We start from the raw sequence: 22,359 nt of genomic DNA, 5'->3' as shown, positions 1-22,359 counted from the left end.
CTTTCCCAACAGCCATCTCCAAAACTGATGAAATGATAAGACACCTCCACAGCAAATGACTTTCCTTTAATTCTTTCATTCTAAAACAGAGAGTTTTAGAAATTTTCTAATACCATCTCCTTTCCAAATCTTCAAGATCATCAAACTTCTTTGGGGTGGGGAACTTTTTAAAAAGATTAAAGGGACAGAAAATGTAGACAATGGAAATGACAAAAAATATAATAAATAAAGAGGAATATGAGATTCGGGACATTTCCAAACAGGAAATAAAAAGCAATATGGAAGTGTGTCAGGCAGTTGATTAGTAAACATATGTTATTCTTCTGGAAAAAGAAGTCTTAAAGGACTTCACCTCCAGAGATTATATTTCATTGGCTCTGGTGTGGGTCCTGATCATTGCATGTTTTTAAGTCCATGGGTGATTTTGATGATCAACCATAGTTAAAAACCAGTGGTTTAATTTCCTATATAAATTAAAAGAGGGGGTATATAATAGGGAGATATATCCTAAAATCCCTTGTTTTTCTCTTGTGAGACCTTCTCTGGGCAAAGTGAGGTCTTGTCCAGGAGGGTTAATGAGAAATACTTTGAGCTAAAAGTGAAGACAGCTAGGTTTGGTTTTGTTACGGACAACCTGTCTTTAAACATGTCATTTATTCTTACAATCAGTTTTTCTACCTGCAAAATGGATTTTGCAAGCAATGGCCCTTACATTATGTTTGTTGAAAATGTGATTTGAAATGTATTTAGGCTGTGGAAGTTACCTTAATTAAAACTGTTATATCAATAATTACTCATTGGTATATAAAACAAAAGATCAGACTTGCTTCTCAATATTTCCCCCCAAACATTTTCTTGCTACTTTATTCATTGGTGGAAGATTCTTTTTATTGTTCTCATGAGAAATCATCCTAAGACTTAGTCTAAGGATGGAGGCATAGACAAACACAGCAGGATCACAGATACGTAACAGAGATAGGCACAAACGCACATGGTTTCTCTGATCTCTAGTAAAATCTCAAATTAACACAAAATTAGTTCCAAAAAATTATTTCTTTATTGTTTTATAGTATATTTTCAAATATATGGGTTTTTTCTTATTTGGATAATATCTCATAATTAATGCATAAAAATTTAAGGCATTTAAAGCATTCTTTTGTTAATATTTTTTAAATGGTAGGGCTAATTTCAATGAGACATAAAAGAAAACTGCGGTTAATAACTAAGTATGAAAACATGGCTAGTTAGAATTAATTTGCATATGTAAATTTAATGTTTGTTTTATTCAAATCGAGAAGTTTGCGTAAAAATTGAAGGGCATTTCTTTTATGTCATGTTTTCATTTTGTTAAAGCTCTGATACTTTGTAAATATCGCAATGGCTCCAAGCAGTTATTGTTCTGATATAACAGGGTGTTATAGTGATAGCTCAAATTTCGTGGTGAATTCATTTTCGTGGAAAGCCAGTATTATATACTCCATCAAGTGTATTTAGGATCTATCTTCAGAGAAGATAGATAGAAAAAAACACATACTTACGTATCTATGTAAAATCAGAATGATCTAGAAAGATGGAAGGTAGTATCAGCCAGCATTGGGCTGTCTTGCCAAGAGGATACTTCTCTGATTGGTTTATCACTCATGAGAAGAGGCGCACACGTGGAAGCCATCTCAGATCGAAGCCAGCACATATGCCTCTTGTAAAATACCACCCTCTGAGGCAGTGGAGAAAAGCTCTTTATTCCCATCCCCACCCCATTTCCTGCAACTTGTGAAGTCGCAGAATTTGGGGAAATAGTGACGCTTCCTGGCCTAGATTTAGCACCATCTGGGAACTCGGATGAGCTGCCTGGTGCTGCCACCACCGCTTTCATCTGCCACATTCTCGGAAATTCATCACCCATAGGGTGATTCTAGCCAATGCAAGTCACTCTCATCCACGGGGAAGAGAAAGACGAGGAAGTGAGTCCTGCCCAAAACGTCCTCCTGGCTGCTTCTATGTGCTACCACATCCCGTGTAAAAAGGCCTTAGGCTGACTTCCAAGGCCACCAGTAATTTGGTTCCACCCTGCCCGCTTCTCTCACCTGCCAAATTGGTCTCAGTGATCTCTGAACAGACTCCTCTCTGCCTCTGTCCTTACTGAGATTGTTGCTCTTCCCTGTTATCCTTCCAGGGGGCAGCCCAAGTCTCAAATCTCCAACAAGTCTTCCCTGATTCCTCCAGCTCACACTACAGTTCCTCCCTTCTGACCTTACAATTTTGTTTGTAACAAGTAATTTAGAACCTAATTACATGCTAGGATGTATTGTCTTTTGACTGTTTCATGTGTTAATTTTAGTTCCCCAATTAAACTGTAAGCTCCAGAGGATAACTTTTGTGTCTAATGTCTATTTGCTAAACTCTCACTTTCCCTTTCTTCTGGTAACCATCGGAGTTCTAAGTCCTTAATAGGTGTTCAATAATTCATAGCATCTTAGAGTTGGGACTTTTAAATCCAGGTAATAGATGGGCAAATAAACTCTGCCCATTATTAGAGAAATAACCACTTCCATAATGCTTTGCCCTCTTCCTCCCTCCCTCCCTCCTTCCCCCCACCCTTCCTTCCTTCCCTCCCTCCTTCCCTTGCTTCCACATTTATGCTGAGTTGAAATCTCTCCACCTTTAACTTTTATTAATTTATTCATTCAACCAAAATTCTCGTGCACCTACTGGGAGGTAGACCTTGCCAGGCTCTGGGGATATAAAGGTGACTATGACCTGGCTCAGTCTCCTGGGAAAGGCAAACCAGTGAACACAGGGCAATGTGAAAAGAATTATGCTGGAGGGAGGTTTAAAGTTGCTGAGAGAGCACCTACCTCCCCCTGAGGTCACAGCTTTGCAGTCTTGCAAGGTCAAAACAGATCATTACTAAGGCTTAACTAGCATTGATTCAATTGTGAAGACCTACTACAGATTCTTAGCAGGGAAATGGCTAAGGCTGACTTAAAATCATACAAGGAAGTTTGCAAATTATGTACCAGTTGTTTTTGCATCATTTTCTTGATAGAAGCGGCAATCTGGGAGATGTTGTTTTGTCACCAACTTCTGCAATTTCTAAGACATTTTATCCCTTCCTGGGTTATCATAAAGAGTGGAGGTAATGTATGTAAAGTATCTACTGCTGCAGTAATGACAATTATGAGTAAAATAAGTTTAGTATTATTGAGGGCTTACTATTACTGTTGGATACTATTAGATATTAGCAGAGATAGATGCTATTTTAAGCTATTTATCATATTAGCACTTTTAATTCTCACAAAATCCCAACGTACTACTATTACGGCTGATTTATAAGTGAGAAACTGAGATTTAGAAGGTTAAGGAAGGTCACTCACTTACTACGTGGCAAAGCTGGGATTCAAAACTGAGCAGTCTGGTGCCAGAGCCCAGCACTCTGGCTTTTGCTACTATTGTCTGTAGGGCCAGTAGAACAGACATTTAAAATAGAAACTGTCTTAGAAAATTCGGTACACATGCTCTTGGTAGTTTCCAGTGGGTGGGCTAAGCAGAAGGGACAGAGGATCACGTGTGAACGTGTACGAGGGGCGAAGTGGGGATTAAGAGGACAGCTGTTGGGCTAGCACCGTCTGTCATGAACTCCAGCCCTCTTGCCCTTGCCTCACCCACGGCCCCAACTCACACACAAACTCCTGGGGCCCACTTGAGCTCCTAGGCAACGCCATTTCTCTTCCACCCTGCTGGTCTGCTATCAAACTTCCAGATTTCGCTTGCCTGGCTTTTGGAAACCAGGGTTCCTTTCTTGTTTTCTAATTCTGCCATCTTTACAGCAAACACACAGCAGTTTGGGAATTCTGTCTTCCCCCTCCACCCTTTCATCTTCAATTTCAACCAGGAACAGCAATAGATTCATTAGCTAATAAAAGCTAAGAGCATGTTATTCCCAAACATCATTGTTTAAAGTAAAAATTACAGTTGTCCCTTGGTATCCACAGGGGACTTGTTCCAGCACCCATGCAGATACCCACATCCAAGCATGCTCAAGTCCCTTGTATAAAATGGTGTAGTATTTGCATATAACTTATACACATCTTCCCTTATACTTTAAATCATCTCTAGATTACTTATAATACCAAATACAATGTAAATGCTATGTAAATAATTGTAAATACAATGCATATAATTTTTAGCACATGGCAAATTCAAGTTTTGCTCTTTCAGAACTTTCTGGAATTTTTTATTTTGAATATTTTCCATCCAAGTCTAGTTGAATCTTGGGATGTGGAACCCACGGATATGAAGGGGCTACCATACTCTTGTTTTAGTAAAACCCCAGCTTCAGGGTACCACTGAGGACTGGCTGCCAGAACAGAGGTGAAGAAGCTTCGGGGGCTTCTGGAAAGTGGAGCTGTGGGGTGAGCCGTAGGTGAAGATGAGGAGGCCATTGCAGGTGGGGTGGAAGAGAAAGGAGCGTCTGGTTTCTCTCTCACTATCCTCCCTTCGCCCATTTTATCTATTCTGATGTCATAGACGCTGCCCTTGCCCAGCCGGGTGAGATAGGGGGTCATGCCTGACAGTAGCAGCCAGAGGGTGGTGAGGGCAAGGGGCCGGGCGGCTGCTCTAGGTCTGCTTATGTGCAAGGGACAGATAAAAACTAACTGGCCCAGTGAATTGCCCTGGCCTGCATTTTTTTTTTAACAAAATTCAAATGCCCCATTTTAACGTTTAGAAATTAGACATACAATGCGGAATCACTGTAGAAAAATCAGGATGACTGTTAATCTAGACAGCACTTTTTCTGATCTCTTTTTGTTACGTCCAAATAGTGGAATCTGTGGTCATCTCAGCTGCCCACTCATCGTTTGTCGTTTTATGCTAACTTCAGATTTGAGGGCTAATCTTAGATTTATTTATTTATTTTAAAAATAAATTTATTTATTATTCATTCATTCATTGGTTGCGCTGAGTCTTCGTTGCTGCACGTGGGCTTTCTGCAGTTGCGGTGAGCGGAGGCTACTCTTCCTTGCGGTGCGCGGGGCTAATCTTAGATTTATTTATTTATTTTAAAAATAAATTTATTTATTATTCATTCATTCATTGGTTGCGCTGAGTCTTCGTTGCTGCACGTGGGCTTTCTGTAGTTGCGGTGAGCGGAGGCTACTCTTCTTTGCGGTGTGCGGGCTTCTCGTTGCGGTGGCTTCTCTTTGTTGCTGAGCACGAGCTCTAGGCGCACGGGCTTCAGTAATTGTGGCATGCGGGCTCAGTAGCTGGGGCTCGCGGGCTCTAGAGCGCAGGCTCAGTAGTTGTGGCCCACAGGCTTACTTGCTCTGTGGCGTGTGGGATCTTCCCGGACCGGGGCACGAACCCATGTCCCCCACGTTGGCAGGAGGATTCTTAACCACTGCGCCACCAAGGAAGTCCCAGAATCTTAGATTTAGATCACCCTGGGTTCATGAATATAAAGGACTTCAATAACTCCTTTACTCCTAGTCCAGGCTAGAAACAGAAAGAATAAAATCTATCAAAATAAAAATAACAAGGCAAGACAAACTTTCAGAACCAGCATTTTAGTTTTTTCAACTGAATGTATTCACAGCCCATTTTCTTTCTTTCTTTCCCTGCCCCCTCCCTCCCTCCCCTCCCTTCCTTCCTTCTTTCTCTACCCCCCTCCCCCGCATCTCTCCCCAGCAATGATTTTGCCAACCTGTAGAGAAACGACTTGTCTCAGGAGCATTAAATATTATAACTGATAACAGGGAACTGTGAACAGGGAGTTGGGCCAGAATTTCATACAGCTGAAAAGTAATTCCATGGAGGGCTAGATAAGGTGAGAACAGAGGAATCCTGAAGCGATCATGGGAATTGTGTTCAGGTAACCCTGAATCCCAGAGAGCGGCTTGCAAGGAAAGTCTGAAGCTGATGACTGCTTTTCATGTGGAGAGAAAGGGAAAAGGTATTGATTTACTGCACAAAGTTCACTCATTCCTTGGCTGGCCACTGGGCAGAGTTTTGGGGGACAGGACACCTCGGGACTGGAGTTTTGGGGATTCCATACACCACATCTATATTGTGCTCGGTGCCACGGTGGATAAAAACTAGAGCTTGCCTTCTTCTTAAGGAATCATAGTCCCCCCAAAGTGCCTTCTGGTTCTTGGTTTGCCAGGTAAATGTGTAGAACTCTATCCTGTGAATGTGAAGATTGGGAGGGAGATCAACAAGGGACCTAAATTCTAAACCACATGCCCAAAGGAAATGGTCTTCCCATAGATAAACACCATGTTTGTAATTGGAACCAAATCGACTACAAGCCTGTACTTTGCTTCTTGACTAATGGCAGGTAACCTTAGGGAAAAAAAAGATAATTACTAGAGGCAGAATAATACAAAATTAACAATCACAGAGACCACTTTAAGGGGAAGTTCCTCCCCTGGTTCCTTTATTTGTGTATTCCACAGCTGCTTTCCCATTGCTCAAAAGGTAATTAAGAGGTGATAATGATATGTATCCCCCTTATCAAAGCCATTAACACATTATTATTGTTGTGAGCAGGCTAGCTATTGCTTGGTCGTGGAGATGCCACTTTAGGAGAAGAGTCTTTATTGATCTACCAGAGATTTCTGCTGTGATGAAGAAATTACAGTTTGGGGATGAATTAGCAGGTTACATTCTCCGTGACTCTTGAGTGTCTGATTTCCCAAAACCTTGTGGGTTTCTGAGAACCCCCCAAGGCCATTCTGACTCTCAGTTTAACCGACCACTTTCCTCCTTTCCGAGCTGTTCTCTGCCAATCAGGGATGGAACTACCTCCTATCCATCAAATTGCACATCTATTGTACTCGAAGATTTGGCTCAAATCCCCCTATCCTTGGTGCCTTCTCTGAATCTATACTCAGATAAAGACTCTGCAAATTCTCCTAACATCAGTTGGTTTCCCTGCTTTGGTGAGCAAGTGCTACCAGGTACAGATTCACTCAGACTGCGGTAAAGTTTTGTAGTTATGTAATCTCAAACATCTTGGGGAAAAAGTGGGCGTATCTGCTTATGGAGCTTTTTACATTTTAAAGATATCTACAGATTGGAGAGTAGAAGGGGCAAATGCATTCAGATTGGTTCTGAAATCTCCTAGGCTGTGTTAGATTAGAAAATGGTCTGTATGATTTTTCTCAGATTTGTGTTTAAAGTGTACGATCCTTAAGGGCAGAAGTGTATCCAATTTGTTGATCATAAACCTCCTTAGAACCAGAGTTACGGCAGCTTAAAAATAACTTAAGATGCATCCAAATAAATGTAAATATTTTAAGAGTCAAATATTACTAAAGCGCTTTAAAAAATAAAGACAAAACCCACAGTTATTCTCCTGCCCCACCCCCTTTACCACTAGTCCCTGCAGGTAGCTACTTTAAATTAATTTTAGCAGTTTCTTCTGGTATTTACTTCCATATTTCTAAGTCATATATGTGTCTGACTAGATCATTATTTAGTGACTATTACAGTTGGGGAGGACTTAAGTCTCCTATCCCACAACACTGCTTCCTCTTGTTCCCTTTTTCGGTTAAATCAATATTCAGGATTTATATTATTATAACTGTATAAATAATATTCTCTACTGAGCTAACATTACACTATAATTACCTTTCCTTTCTTGTACAACGTTTTGTTTTTCTTGGAGTTAATAATTGCCTTGTTTTTTCCATCAGCCTGGCTTTGTATATAACTATCCCCAACTTTCAACAGTGTCCCCCCAACTTTCCACATAGTAATATAGAACAGGTAATCTATCAGAGTCTAAATACCTCCTTTCTGGGACCCTTGATGTCTTTTTTCCAACCTGGACTGGTTTTTCTCTTGGGCTCCACTCTTCTCCCAGGACTTCCCTCTGCTATCATCCTGTTGATCCTCTTCACCTCCTTCCTGTGCTGGAGCCTCTCCTTCTTGGTTCCTTCCTGGTTTTCCTCTCTCTTGCTTTACTCCCTCATTTTGGTGGCACACCCTTCCTGAGAAAGGGTGCATGTGAGGTAAATTTACTGAGAGCTTTCCTGCCTGAAAATATCTTTATTCTACCCTTGCATTTGTTTGATAGTTTGGCTGAAATTTGAATTCTAGGTTAAAAATAATTCTCACTCTGAATTTAAAGGCATTGCACCATTATCTTTAGCTTCCAATGTTTCCATTCACAAGTCTAATGTCATTCTGGTCCCCCATGATTTTTATGTAAGTGTTGTGTAGTTCTGTAGTTCTGAAATTTCAAAATGGTATGCCTTGGTTGGGTCTTATTGTGTTGGTCATTAAGTGGTCCTTTTAATCTCAAGTTCCACATCCTTTTGGATCTTTTAATCTAAAGATCCATATCCTTTGGGTCTATGAAATTTTCTTGTAGTGTTTCTTCAATAGTTTGTTTCTCCCTATTCCTCAACCCCCCTGATTTTTCCTGTGGAACTCTTATTGGTCAATTATTGACCCTTCTGGATTAATCTCACGTTTTCTTATCTTTTCGCTCACAAATGCCTGCTTTACCTTTTTGTTTTACGTTCTGGAAGACTTCACCCACTTTGTCTCCCAAACTTTCTACTGATATTTTAAAAATATCAGGGCCCATATTTTTAATTTCTAGGGAATTTTTTGTGTTCTAGGATTGTTCCTTTTTTTATAGCACCTGTGCTATTTTATAGATGCAATATATTTTTTTTAACCTCTGTGATGTTCAGCATACTTTATTTGAAGCGTTCTTCTAATCCCTGCATTGTCTCTCTTCCCTCTGATTTTATTGTTTTCTGTTTGCTGATTTTGTCTCTGTCTTTCATGTTGGAGGTTGTCCCTCAAATCTTGTGATCCTTGGCTTCAAGGGAATCACGTGTGAACTGAATGCTCTGTGTGTATGTAAGGCTCACCAACTGAGGGGTTCACTATAGAATGATGGGGCAGTAAGCCAACATTTTTATTAGTGTATCCATGAATTCTACAGGTCTTTTCCTTAAGCCCTTTAATTTCTCGACAGTAGGACTTTCCAAAGCTCTTTCTGGGGATTATAAACCTGGCTGTGGCCTTCTGGGTGGTAGGTGGGAGGAGGCTAGAAGAGTTTGGTGGTCAGACTTTTGCTAATGGCCCCTGTTTCTCTGTCTTCTGTGCCTTGGGTCCCTGGTCCTGAGCCTGTTTGGTTCAATTTTTTGAGAGAATAAGTCACCTGTCTCTGGAGGTGGGAGGTAGGTGATGATGAGACCTAAGGAGCTAGCTGCCTTATGTTGACTTTCAGTCACCCTTGACCTCATGCCTGTATCTTCTGCACGCCCCACACCTCCAGTTCCTGAGCCTTCCCAGAGTTCTGAAGGATGGCTAGCTTGTTCCTTATTGGGTTGCCTCTATGGGCACATAGAATCCAGCCTTTTCTGTTCTGCTTAAACTGTTATCATTCCTCCAGTGGTTTTCATTATAGCAGATATTCATTTCCATCCTCATCCACTGATGTCCTCTTTGCTGTTTTATTTCTTGTGGGTTTATACTTTTGTATTCTTTTACTGATGTGTGAGTGGGTTTCCAGGAGGAAGTGGAGATAAATATATATGTATGTATTCAGTGTCTCACATTTAGTTGGATATGAATTTTGTAACTTGATGGATGATTACTTCTGAGTTATAGCTTATTTTTTAAGGGATGTCAGACCTTATACTGATAAATGAAATCAGAGTGGGAATTTAAATATCATATTAACATAGCATTTATTTCAAGGTTAATACCTGCAGACCCAGTCTTCCCTTATAAATTAAACAATATGTGAAAGTTGGATGTGCTAACTATGCACCCAGGACCAGGGTTTGTTTTATTTGGCTTTGTATCAACCATTCTCCCTAGGAGTTAGCCCACAGACTTCTTTTTTTTTAATTTATTTATTTTTATTTTATTTATTTTTGGCTGCATTGGGTCTTTGTTGCTGTGCTCAGGCTTTCTCCAGTTGTGGCGAGCGGGGGCTACTCTTCGTTATGGTGCACGGGCTTCTCATTGCGGTGGCTTCTCTTTTTGCGGGGCAAAGGGCTCTAGGTGCACAGGCTTCGGTACTTGTGGCACGTGGGCTCAGTAGTTGTGGCTCCTGGGCTCTAGAGCGCAGGCTCAGTAGTTGCGGCACACGGGCTTAGTCGCTCCATGGCATGTGGGATCTTCCCGGACCAGGGATCGAACCCATGTCCCCTGCATTGGCAGGTGGGTTCTTTGTTTGTTTGTTTTCCGGTACGCGGGCCTCCCACTGCTGTGGTCTCTCCTGCTGCGGAGCGCAGGCTCAGCGGCCACGGCCCACAGGCCCAGCCGCTCCGCGGCACGCGGGATCCTCCCGGACCGGGGCACGAACCCACGTCCCCTGCATCGGCAGGCAGACGCCCAACCACTGCGCCACCAGGGAAGCCCAGCCCACAGACCTTTAATGAATAAACTTAAAAACAACAACAACAATGAACTAATACAGCGGCAGTTTTCTTCTTTTCTTCAGTAAACATTTTAATGATCAACTAAGTGCAATAAACTTCTGTATGAGCTGGAAATACCATGATGAAGGAAAAAGAGTCCTTAGCCTGGAGAGCTTCACAGTCTAGTGAAAGAGACTGTCAAGAAAACAGATAAATATTAGGCAATGTAATTCATCTTAGTTTAGAAATATGCACCCAATGCAATGGGCGTACCATTTCCCCCTGAAGGTGATAAAAATGCCTAGGTCAGTTTTTCTTGATGCTCTTTACGTAGGATCCAAGGCTCTGGCTAGTGTGAAGGTTGGAAATGAGTCCCTATAGCTATATGCTCTATCCTAGATATATAGCTATATGCGATCAATAGATGATAGATCAGACAAATAGGTAAACAGGTAGATAGACGCTATATTTTCGCAGGCCCAGTACCCTAGAGGAGCATCGCCAGAGGTGGATAGAAGCTCTAAATACATCTTGTCCTCATCATGGAGAGACTCCCCAGGCTGTGCCCTTCAGAGTTGATCCAGTGGTGTGCATGGGTTCAAAACTGCTCCTCAGTGCTGACAAGAATCCTAGGCAGGCATTGGAAGTGATGGCGTTATTACAATAATCATACCATTGGTATTATTTCTAAACATGTCTGTGATTAATCTTTGAGGGCAGGTTGAAGGTCTTCTTCATTTCAGGAGGCCCTGTGGTGCAGGGCAAAGAATATGGTCTTTTGCAGGGGAGCTGGGTTTGAATTCCACATATTGGCTGTGTGACTTTGGTCAATTACTCAATCTTGCTACACCTAAGTTTACTGCTATATCAGATGGAGATAATAATACCTAACTCCCAGACTGGTGGTATTAAATGAACAAAGCCAGATAAAGGATTATGGGCATTTCTTGATGGGAAGTAGGTGCAGAATAAATGGTAGATATTATTTTTCCTTCCTTCGCCATCAGTGGGTGAACCTCTCAGATGGAGAGACCATATGCTCTTCTTACATGTAGCCCCACCCTTGGGGCAATGCTGGGCATGAAGTTGGCACTTAATGCATATTTAATGAATGAATGAATAAATCAAAGAATGTTTGGATTATACGAGTTGAGGTTATTTTCCTGACATATGAATCATCATCATTTGCTATTTTCTTCCTTTAGAATGTACTTTCTTAACTATTTGCTGATCCTAATAAACCGCTATTCTTTTCTGAGCTCCCGGATTACTGGTTCTCTAGTGCTGCAAATAAAGCTAAGTGCTAAGTGCTGCTAAGTGCTAAGAGCTAAGTGCTAAGAGCTGCAAATAGAGCTAAGGAACACTAACATTATTTTTAAATGCCCAAATAGCACTTCAAATCCAATACTGTGGTTCGGAATGAAAAGAGGCAACAGATTGTCTCCATTCTTCATTTAAAAGACCCTTTGGCAATCACTTCCTTTGGCAGGTCTGCAGATAAGAGTCTTTGGCTGTGAGTCTCCGCAATGAGAATAAAGGGCCAGAGGAGATGGTGAGATGCCGAGTTCATGTGTCTTTTTTTTTTTTTTTTTTCTTTTTTAAATCATGTGTCTTTTCATGCCCTGGTAGCTTTCATCCACAGAGCTGGAGTGGGGCATTTCCTGTCAAATCTTCCATTCACTCTTCCATTCATGAATGCAGGAGCAGTGTTTGGCTAAACAGCCTTTGTCATTTTCCAGCTTGGGCAATTACATTATATTAGGGCAATTTATTTTTAAAAAGTTCTAGCCTCAGTGTCATCCTTCCTGCAGCAATCTGGGCAGCATCTGCTTTTGCTCTTGGTGGGGTCTAGGGCTCCTTGGCAGCCGGCATCTCGGACCATCGTAGACCCTCCCACCGTCTATAATTGGCATCAGGCAATTTAGCTCTGAGTTTTAGTAGCACTCTTTGGGTCAGCTTTGTCCTCCCAGTTATTGTTAGAAGTACCTTCCTGTGCCGAAACCATGCCTTCCCCATTTCTTTCCCACTGTGCTTGGCACACGCCTTGCTCTGAAGGGATCTACCAGCCAGCGGCCTCTTGTGTTAGTGTTTCCTTGAACTCTGCCACGTCTGACTCCGTGAAACACCTTTTTAGATTAAACTCTTTTACAAGGACTTCTTTGAGCTTATGCTTTTTGATTCGCCAATATTATTGCTGATCATGTCTCTTTCATTTCTTTCCCCAGGGGAATCTCATTTACTTCCAGGGCTCTAATTATGACTTTGATGATAATGACAGCTAACCTACACACTCATCTCCACCTCTTAGGAAATTCACAATCAATACACCTAAAAAAGAAGTTTATTACCTTTTTGCACAAATCAGTATTCCTCTCTTTTGGAATTTATTTTATTCTACTTTGTATTTATTTAGTTATTTTAGTATGTTTCACTTGATTTTAAACTCTCTGTCTCTCTCTCTCTCTCTCTCCAGCTATACCTGTAGATTTAAATGTACGTCTATGTGGATATCTCTATGTATATTTATCTCTATCACTTGGCCTCTGTAGATGCCTAGTGAGTGTTCCATGGTTTGTCTTGCTTCACTGTTCTGGCCTTTATATTTAACTCAGGTTAGGTCAGAAGGGCAGTGCTTTGAGATGAAGATCCTTCCAATCCCATGGGAAGGAACAGATCCAGTGTGTTCTCCAGACCAGGAAAATTAAAAATAAAGTCATGAGGACATAAATACACAACATTTTTTAAAAGTTGATTGTATAAAGGAAATCATTAGGCCATGACAGTGCCATATCAGCTCAACAGGAGTGTCTAACTTAGCTCAACGTTGGATTTTTGAGGCATCTGGGACTTGAGATTAGAAGAATTTTGTGCAATATTATAGGAGACATGACTTAAATCATCTTTTTCAGAATAGTCTTGGAGAATACAAGTTTTCATTATTTCCAAGAGATTTCAGGTGTGGTCCTTGAAACACAAGGATAGATAGGGAGGTTGTCCTTTAAGTTCAGGAGTTATACAGACTCATCTTATCACAAGCACATGGTGCTAAGACCACAGAACACATCATCTCCAGTGGATGCTGTCACTTCCCCACCTAGATGAGATGGAGAAAGCCCACTGAACTTGCTAGGCCGAAGGCAGGTTAGACCATCAAAGTGGTTCATGGCCATGGAACCTTCCCAGTGAATCTCTCCTCTTGCCTGCAACCATCTCTTGTGGTGCTTCAGATTCCCCTGTGTTTCATATGCCCAAACATCCCAACCAGGCACAGACTTACAAGTGAGGGAATTGGAATCGTCCATTTCCATTCTGAAGTGTCTCCCTGGAGCCTCCATTCTGGTCTCTGTTTAGACTGGACCTCAAAACGCTAAATGTGCTTTTTCTCTGCTAGACACTTGGAAAAGGGGCTGTGAAGTTTACAGTGCAATTCATATCATGGCAAGAATATCTTAAAACAGTGGTTTACGGTGTTTAAGCAAGCTTATTAGTCAGCAGGGGTTTCTGCTGATGGTCCTTGGGATATCGAGTTAAGAATAGCTGGCTGCATGTCTGTGTTTTGGGCTTTGAAATGCTTTGCTTTCTTGGGCCACATTATCGCAGACTTCACCGCATTTTCAAACAACACACATAATAAATGACGTCTCCAAGAATCACTGTAAGGCTTACCTGGATCCCTCTCTCCTTGTTTTGCACTCCATCATCTGTTGCTTACATTTAAAAGCCTGCTGGAGACTGTTTTTCATCTAGCTCACTAGAGAGGAGTCGTTTTTCATGAAGAATTGGGTTGCTGAAGTGATTGTAATTCTTCTTCCAACAATCTTGGCACCGGAGTCAATTTTAAAATGTATACATTTAGCTGGGTTGCTTTGGCTTGCCCTACTTACGATGGTGGATTTTGGGTGAATTCTCAGGCCTGTGCATGGATTCATATGCCTCAGTGCTTTGTATTAAAACTGGCGTTTGCATCTACAAAGTCTCCAGTTAGATGCTATAATATTTAATTTAGTTGGGGAAATTAGAAACAACAAAACTTCACACATGACATTGAAATCAGAGTATATTAAAATAGTCGTCTTCAGGCAGTGTCTCTACAAGCAGTCCTGTGTGACGGTAACACTGCCACATGGTTAAGTAAAAAGGCTGATGGACTTCTAGATCTTTTGAGTTGAGTTAGCACAGAGTGCATTTCTCTGCTTCTTTGAGACTCATGCTGTCTGTAACCAGACATAATTAAAAGATTAAAGAGACATTTAGAAATGTGAAGCTGGTCACTTTTTAATCAGGGAGATTGATTTTCCAATCCCAATGTGAAGGTGGAATTTTAAATAATTTATAGGGTAGAAATCAGTGGCTTGTCACAACTTGGCTAAAAGAATAAAGGCAAGGGGAAAAGAGGGACTTAATTTTTTCTTCTTCTTTAAGTGCCTTACAGAAAGGAGCATAAAAGGGAGTGAGCCATGATTTGGTTGTTATGGATGAGATGTTTCCCAGCCTCTGTATCTCTGCTGGAAGAATGAAGATTAGTTTGGTTCCTTCCCACCCTCCTTCCTTTTCTCCCTGTGGCTGGAGGTCTGGACAAATTCTCTTGACTACTCAGCAACATGTCTCTTTTATCCTGCAGATACCAGTGGGGTTCCAATCGGGTTAAAACCAGAGTCTCCTAAAGACGGATTGTGACTGCAGTACAGTGATGCTTCCATTAGCCAAGAGGGGCATTCCAGGGACACGTATTATCAGAAACTAAACAATCAGAGTCAGAATATAGGAGGGTTAAAGGAGGGCTCCATGGGGCTACATCAGGGCACTCCTGGCATTAAAAGAAAAAGAGTCATCCGATAGCGATGTAGGTTCCAGTAATACGTGCAAGAAGCTATTAAAAATGTGTTTCAGAAACCTTGGAGCTAAGGTTGATTGACTGATCGTCCGACGCCAGAAGAAAGCTTGCAGGGAGCAGATAGCTAGCAGAGGCTGTTCTTTTAAGCGTATGGATTGTTCCGGAAGGATTGAAAAAAACTTCTCCTCCCAGGTTGGCCAAGTTGGTAGGTCTTCCCTAAGTCAGGGGGTGTCAGGTAACAGAGGTTCACTGCTGGTCCCTTCTGAGCATGCACTGATCATGACACCTCTCCTCTTTCCCAAATGGAGTTTTCAAGACCAAATCAGACTTACCTTCAGACAAAGCAGTAGGCTTAGTGAAACTTTCAAATTTGGTTTGCCCTCTCCCAAGATTTCTCTGCTGCTTTTCAAGTCTAGAGCGGCTTTGCCAAAGTGGAAGGTGGAATGGAGAAATCCTTTTATTCCACAGGTACCCTCTGAAGTCGTGGTTGCTGTGGATGAGTTACCATCAAAGTGCATTGATCGGTAACGGGAAGTAAGTGACGGCGGCTCCTTCTGTGCCAGCTCTTAGTTACCTGCTCTTGCTCCTGGGAAAGGAGGGGGTGGGATGGAGAAGAAGGTGAATAGGTGAGGGCTAAAGAGTGCACGCTGTGCTGGAGGGGCGGTGGGAGGGAATTACTCTCATCAGAGGGAAGGAAATACGGAAGAGGCTAGAGGAGAAGATGGCTTCTCATGGCATCTGTCTGCCATGAATTTGGCTGGAGCAGTTAGAAGCTGGGAACTAAGGCATTCTTGCCCTCATCAAGATCCAGCAATTGAGTGATTGATTTATAGGAAATTTCCTCCCATAGAACTTACTGATTAGAGGTATCACTGAAACAGGGGCCCAGAGCTTCGTAAAATGAATTGGCTAAGATTCCTAACCTCCTCCTTCTGGCTTCTGAGATGGTGATGAATAGATTAAATGTAGAGGCCAAAACCCAACTCTCCAAATAGCAGACTGTGGGGCTGGATGTAACGATGAATTTCTGAAGATGAACAACATTCAGCGCCTCTTCTTGCCTTCGTGCTCTATATCCATGCATTCCTGTTCCTGTGCAAGATGTAACTAGAAATTACTACATGACAGTTCTGTCATTTCTACAATCCTGGCTACTCGCCTATAACCCTAAAGCAGGGTTTTTCAACTGCAGCACAATTGATACTTTAGGTTAGATCATTGTTTTCTGGAAGAGGCTTTCATGTGCCTTGAAGGATGTTTAGAAGCATCCCCGGCCTCTACCCTTTCAATGCCAGTAACACCCGCTCCCATCCCCTACTTGTGACAACCACAAATGTCTCCAGATACTGCCAGTAACCCCTGGGAGGATAGGGCAAAACTGCCCACAGCTGAGAATCACTGTCTTAATCAAAACCTATCATTTATATTGAATTAGTAGGCCAGTTACAAATCAGGTTGAATCTTCACTTATTTATTAAGCTTTCCTACAAATACGTAATAAATAATAAGACCACATTAGGCGTGAGCCTGTGGGTTTGAGCCATACTGGAATCATTCTCTCATAATCGTTACCTACCCTGTTTACACCAGTGTTGCAATACAATCCTTAATAAGGCCCTCGGCACACAAAGTTGTACGTTACCACCTTCATTTCAACTCTCTTCCTCTTTGCCTCTCTTGGCAATTCCCCACCACCACCCTCTTAACCACCAACTGACTTAAATACGATACCGCTTTGAAGAATGTTTTCCAAAAGGCAATGTGTACTGTAAAGAAATGATTCGCTCGTGGTGGAGTTTCAGGCAGCAGGGCTCAGGTGGCCTGGGAGGGAGTTCTGCATGGGAGCCTCTCCGCTGCCCTTGAATCCTAGCAGGCAGCAGCCGCCCAACCCCTCTCTTTGTAGGGTTAGCTCTGTCAGGGCAGATTATGTTATGAGTGTCCGCTGGCAATAGTAGTCAGGGGTTTTGGTAGCTTTGCTAGGAAACAGATCGGGTTTTGCTGTGAAGGATATTGTCCTAAAGGAAATGGAAGCTTTTTGCCCCAGGAAAGGAATAAATGCATTCAACGGTTCTTATAGGGATCCTGGTCCAAGCAGTTTTGGTCAGGTTCAGCGTGTCAGCAAATTGAACAAAAGTGTTACCACTGTAGATTATGAAATGCAGAGTCTAACTTTAATAAGGTAACCAGTAAATGTGGGAGTTCTGGGTCAATAATGGGCAATTCTGGGTGAGCGAGAGCCAAAGAAAAATTAGTAAGACAGACCAACCAACAACAACCTGCAGGGTTACCATAAAGAGCTCTTCGCTTGAAAACTAAATGAGAACAGGCAGTGTAATTTCTATCTGTGAAACTGAGGGCAATCATCAGTTAGATCCCTTAAACGATAGCTTAATTAATTAATAAAGAATATCCTGTAACCTGCCTTCACTGACTAATTGTTCTTGCAAATTGCATACCCTCCTAGCTTCACATAGCTTAGGCAATATATATCACAAGACTCCTTTAACTGCCCCCTATATAGATATGACGTATGGATCGCTGTGGTAATGGTTGATTAAGTTGTTTTTCAGGAACTTGGAGTCAGCTGCTGCCCAGTTCGAATCTGAGCCAGTTAAGACTGGCTGGGACCACCAACCCGACAACTGGGCATGCACAAGTGTCCGCTCAGTAACCTTTTGACGTCAGAGGGTCACAAACTCCACCCTCAGACATGCTAACGCCGCCATTTCCTGAACATGCATCCCATGAAAAAGCACGTAATTCAGACAGGCCCGTGTAGAGCAGCGATTACCTCACCTTTTTCTGTACCTCCAAACACCTTATACTCTCCACCCACAAATACCCCAAGCCCCTCGCCTTGGTGAGGCAGATTTGAGACTTGTTCTCCCGTCTCCTAGTTCAGCTGCCTCATGAGTAAACACTTTCTCTGCTGCAAACCTCAGTGCTCAGCGTCTGGCTTGCTGCAAGTCGGGCAAATGAATTTGGTTCGGTAACATGTGCACTAGCGTAGTGTTGCAAATGATGTTTGATCACCAGGTACGTGTTAGGCGGGGATTCCTGTCCTAAGGGTCTTCTAGCACTTAGGCCAGCTAGAGGAGGGAGTGGGCATTTGGGGCCACTGATACCTAGGTCTATCTGGAGATGGAGCCCTGAGTAACAACCAGTCCCTCTGACAGCAAAAGTTGGTCTATTCCTTACCTTTCTGCTAGCTGAATAGAGTGAAAAAGAAATGATCTTGCTGGTTAAAAAAATCTCATGCTATATATTTTGAAAAGTTTCTCCAATTACTGGAAACACAAGTGTTCACTCAAAATAATAAAATGAAACAAAACAAGATGGGATAAACTCAGAGGCAATCCATCCCGTGCTTCTAGCTTTCTTGAACGGGATACAGTTCCTGTTAAGAACACAACGTCCCTGAAATCTGTAGAGCAGAGCAGGCAGGGCAGCAGCAAGCTGTGATCCATGACTGTCCAGTCTCTCCTGCTTAAATCAGCTCCTATCTGTCTTTGGAGATATGACACCTTTCCTGTCTGGACACATGTGTTGACTCTTTCCTGAACCATTTTGAGATGTCTGGTGAAAACTGGATCTGGCATGTAAATGCTTGCTGAGTTTCCAAGCTCTGTAACAACTGTTTCCCTCCCCACATAAATGATCTGCTCAGCGTAAGACTCAGGGCTGTCTGTTTCTTACTTGACTTTCAAACATTGGGTAACTCACTCCTAGGTGATCTCATTCCGTTTCAGGGTTTAAATACCATCTGTTTGCTGATGTCTCCCAACATGCTATGTCCTCTAATCCAGAATTTTACCTGAACTCCTGCTGCTTCTTTCAGGATCACAACTGGGATGTCTCTTGGGCATCTCACACCTCACATGTTCAGAACCTTGACCCCTGATTCCCATCCAGCAAACCTGTTCTTCCTGCAGTCTTCCGCATCTCAGCAAATGTCAACTCCACTCTTCCCCACGATCAGGCCAAAACCTTGGTATCATCCCATCCCTCATTACCCACATCTAATCCATCGCAAAACTGTTGGTTCCACCTTCAGAGAACATCAATCCAGGATCAAGTCATTTCCTGCTGCCCCTACGTCTGTATCTGGCCCAAGCCCCGCCTTGTCTCTCGCCTGGTTAAACGCAACAGCTTCCTAACTCATCTTCCTGCTTCCCCTCTTGTGCCCTTTCATCCGCTTTCTCAGCACAGCAGCTAGAGGAGCCCTTTTTAGATTGCTGCTCTGCTTAGGATCATCCAGAGTCCTCCCATCTCAGAGTCAAGCCAGTGTCTTACGGATGAGAGGCCACAGTGATGCTCCCGGTTGCATTTCCTGCCTCTCTTCCTATTCCTCACCGTGTTCCAGACCTACCGTCCTCCTTGTTTTTCCTTAAGCCCACCAAGAATTCTCCTGCATCTGAGTCTCTGCACTTGCTATGACTTGCCTGGACTGCTGTTTCCCTAGACAGCAACCCGACTTCCACCCTCACTAACTTTGGGTTTCTGCTCAAGTATCAGCTTACTGGTGGGGGAGCCCTTGACCCAACTGTCTAAAGCTGCACTTGGACCTTTGCCCCCCACATACACGTCTCTACCCCCTGACCTATATTATTTTTCTCCATGGCATTTATCACTTATACTTGTATCCTCTGTCTCTCCTACGAGGATGTAAGGCCTATGAGGGGAGGACTTCATTTTGTTCACGGCTGTGTCCCTAGGGCCTGTGATCAGTGACTCATACCTTCTAGTACACGTTTGCGGAATGCATGGCACCTTTTAATTCCATTTAAATGTTACTTTTGTAGGAAGCCTTCCATGACCCTCCAAGTCTCTGTGAACCGCCCCTCCCACAGCTGTCTGTGCTTTCCCTGTAGTACTTCTCACGCTGCAGGGTGATTTCATGGTTAATTCATTAAAAACTCCCATAAGAGCTGTACCTTTTTCCTGGATGAATCCCCAATAGTTGCAGAGCGGTTAGCATATCACTGACGCTCATATTTGTTAAATTGAATGCAACTTATATATATTTATATGCATATATAGTATACATAATGAGACTGGATTATAATTTGAGTGAAAACTCACATAATACAGAATTAACTATTTTAAAGTATACAGTTCAGTGGTGCTTCATACATTCACCATGTTGTGCAGTCATCGCCTCTATCCAGTTTCTAAGCATTTTCGTCACCCCAAGAGGAAACCCCACCCCCATTAAGCAGTCACCACCACCACCTCCCCCTCGACTCCCTCCCTCACTCCAGCCCCTGGCAACTACTCATCTTCTTTCTGTCTCTATGGATTTACCTCTTCTGGGTATTTCACATAAAAGGAACCCTACAATATGGGATTTGTTTTTGTCAGTGAGCTTTCAATATATGTGATGTATAAAGTCTTTAGTAAAGCAAGACTGTTTTTAATCCTACTGGCATGTGTAGCAATAGGTCTAACCTGTATCTCTTTCTTCCTGTCTAGTACACACCACTTGAAATGGCTAAATAAATGAATGTGAAACACTTTCTTCCAAGGTATCACTGTTATTTTACCAGAAGCCTTTTCTAGTGCAATGGCCAACCCTTCAAGCCTTCATCTTTCTCCGGCTCCCCCATCCTGTGTCTTTTATTCCGTTCTCCCCCCACCCCCATAGTTTACTGTCTTCTCTCCCACCTCTTTCGTGTTGCCTGCTGGGAATGAAAGTACTGGCGGTAAAAGACTAAAGCTGAGGGGAACTGATGAAAATCCATAAAATCATGAAAGGTAGAGAAAATCTGTGTAAGAACTTGTTCCCCAAATCTCAGAATCTTTTTGAAGCTTAAAGGAGCTAGTTTAAGGGAAAAATAGAAAAGAAGTTCTATCTTATGTAGTAGATTGACTACATATAGAACTTGTTACCCTGGTGAAAAGATAAATAGCTTTAGGGTTTAGACAAATATACAGACAATAAATCAATAATAGGCTGTTGAGAGGAAGCTGGGGAGAGGAGTTAACATCCAAGGGCAATTTCATTCCCTCCCACAAATGCCCCCTCACGGGGGCAGAACTGGGCTGATGGGCCCACGGTGGGCCCCATGGTGACAGGGTTAACCGGAGCCTCCTCAACTGATCGAGTAGACTGTCTCTTCCTCAGAAATCTTCCTGGAATTGCAGTCGCTTCAGATTTTCAGAGGCAAATTTCACAAACCATCAGTTAACTTGCCCTTGGGTTGGACATTAACATATCTCGGACTTTGGGCTATTTCAGAACTTGGAGGTGAGAGGGTGACAGGGGAAAAGAAAGGCATGGAAACCAATACATTATTTTCCTTGTTACCAAGAATGGATTCAAAGTTTATCTTGGAAGAGGCAAAAGCAAAGGTTTTGGATTACTTTAGGTTTTCAGTAGCCTGGTTAATTACCATGGAACACTTGAGAATTAGCTGAATAGTTTCAAAATTTTACATTTGATTAAACACTTTATTGAAGAAACAACACTTGCTTTGACATCAGCTTGTTTTTACTTTTAGACTTTTTAGTAATTTGGGGAGGGGGCCATATTATCTTGAACCTGTTGTATATAATTCAGTCTATTGTAATATTCCAATGCAGTGGTCGGTCTGAAACTGATTTGGTCCCAAAATATTGCATTGTTTCTAGACTAATGTTAATACGTATGGTTTAAACTGGGGTATGACAAAGTTTCTCTGAAACAAATAAATGAACAGTAACCAAATATTGTTTCCTTTTGCCAGTGAAAATAGCTGGCTCGATGGATGGGCCAAAGAGACCTAAAACCAATGCAGTGAGATTTCTTTTCAAAAGCTTAGGCCTCTGAAATAGGTGAATAGAAAAACTCACAGGAGTTGTGACCTCTGAAAATGAGGGTGTGCTTTTCTTTCAAAAAGAATCTGGTGAAATTTAGCGTAAAAGTGAAAATAACTTCAAGGCTTCAGGCATGATGCAGAGATTATTAATCTGGGAGCAAAGGGCACTTAGCCAGTTAAAATAGTAATGATTTTAAGTAAGAACTAGGACTACAAATTTCCCAGCAATGGCTGAAACCCAATTAGGTCTTTCCAACTGGAGTTGTAGTACCTTCTTCCAGATTATGCGGTTTGGCATAATACAGAATGAGTAAACATTCTTAGATGGGGAAAATATAAT

The sequence above is a fragment of the Physeter macrocephalus genome, chromosome 18 (assembly GCF_002837175.3).
Source record: "Physeter macrocephalus isolate SW-GA chromosome 18, ASM283717v5, whole genome shotgun sequence".
Lineage (NCBI taxonomy): Eukaryota > Metazoa > Chordata > Mammalia > Artiodactyla > Physeteridae > Physeter > Physeter macrocephalus.
Note: the sequence above shows the minus strand (reverse complement) of the source record.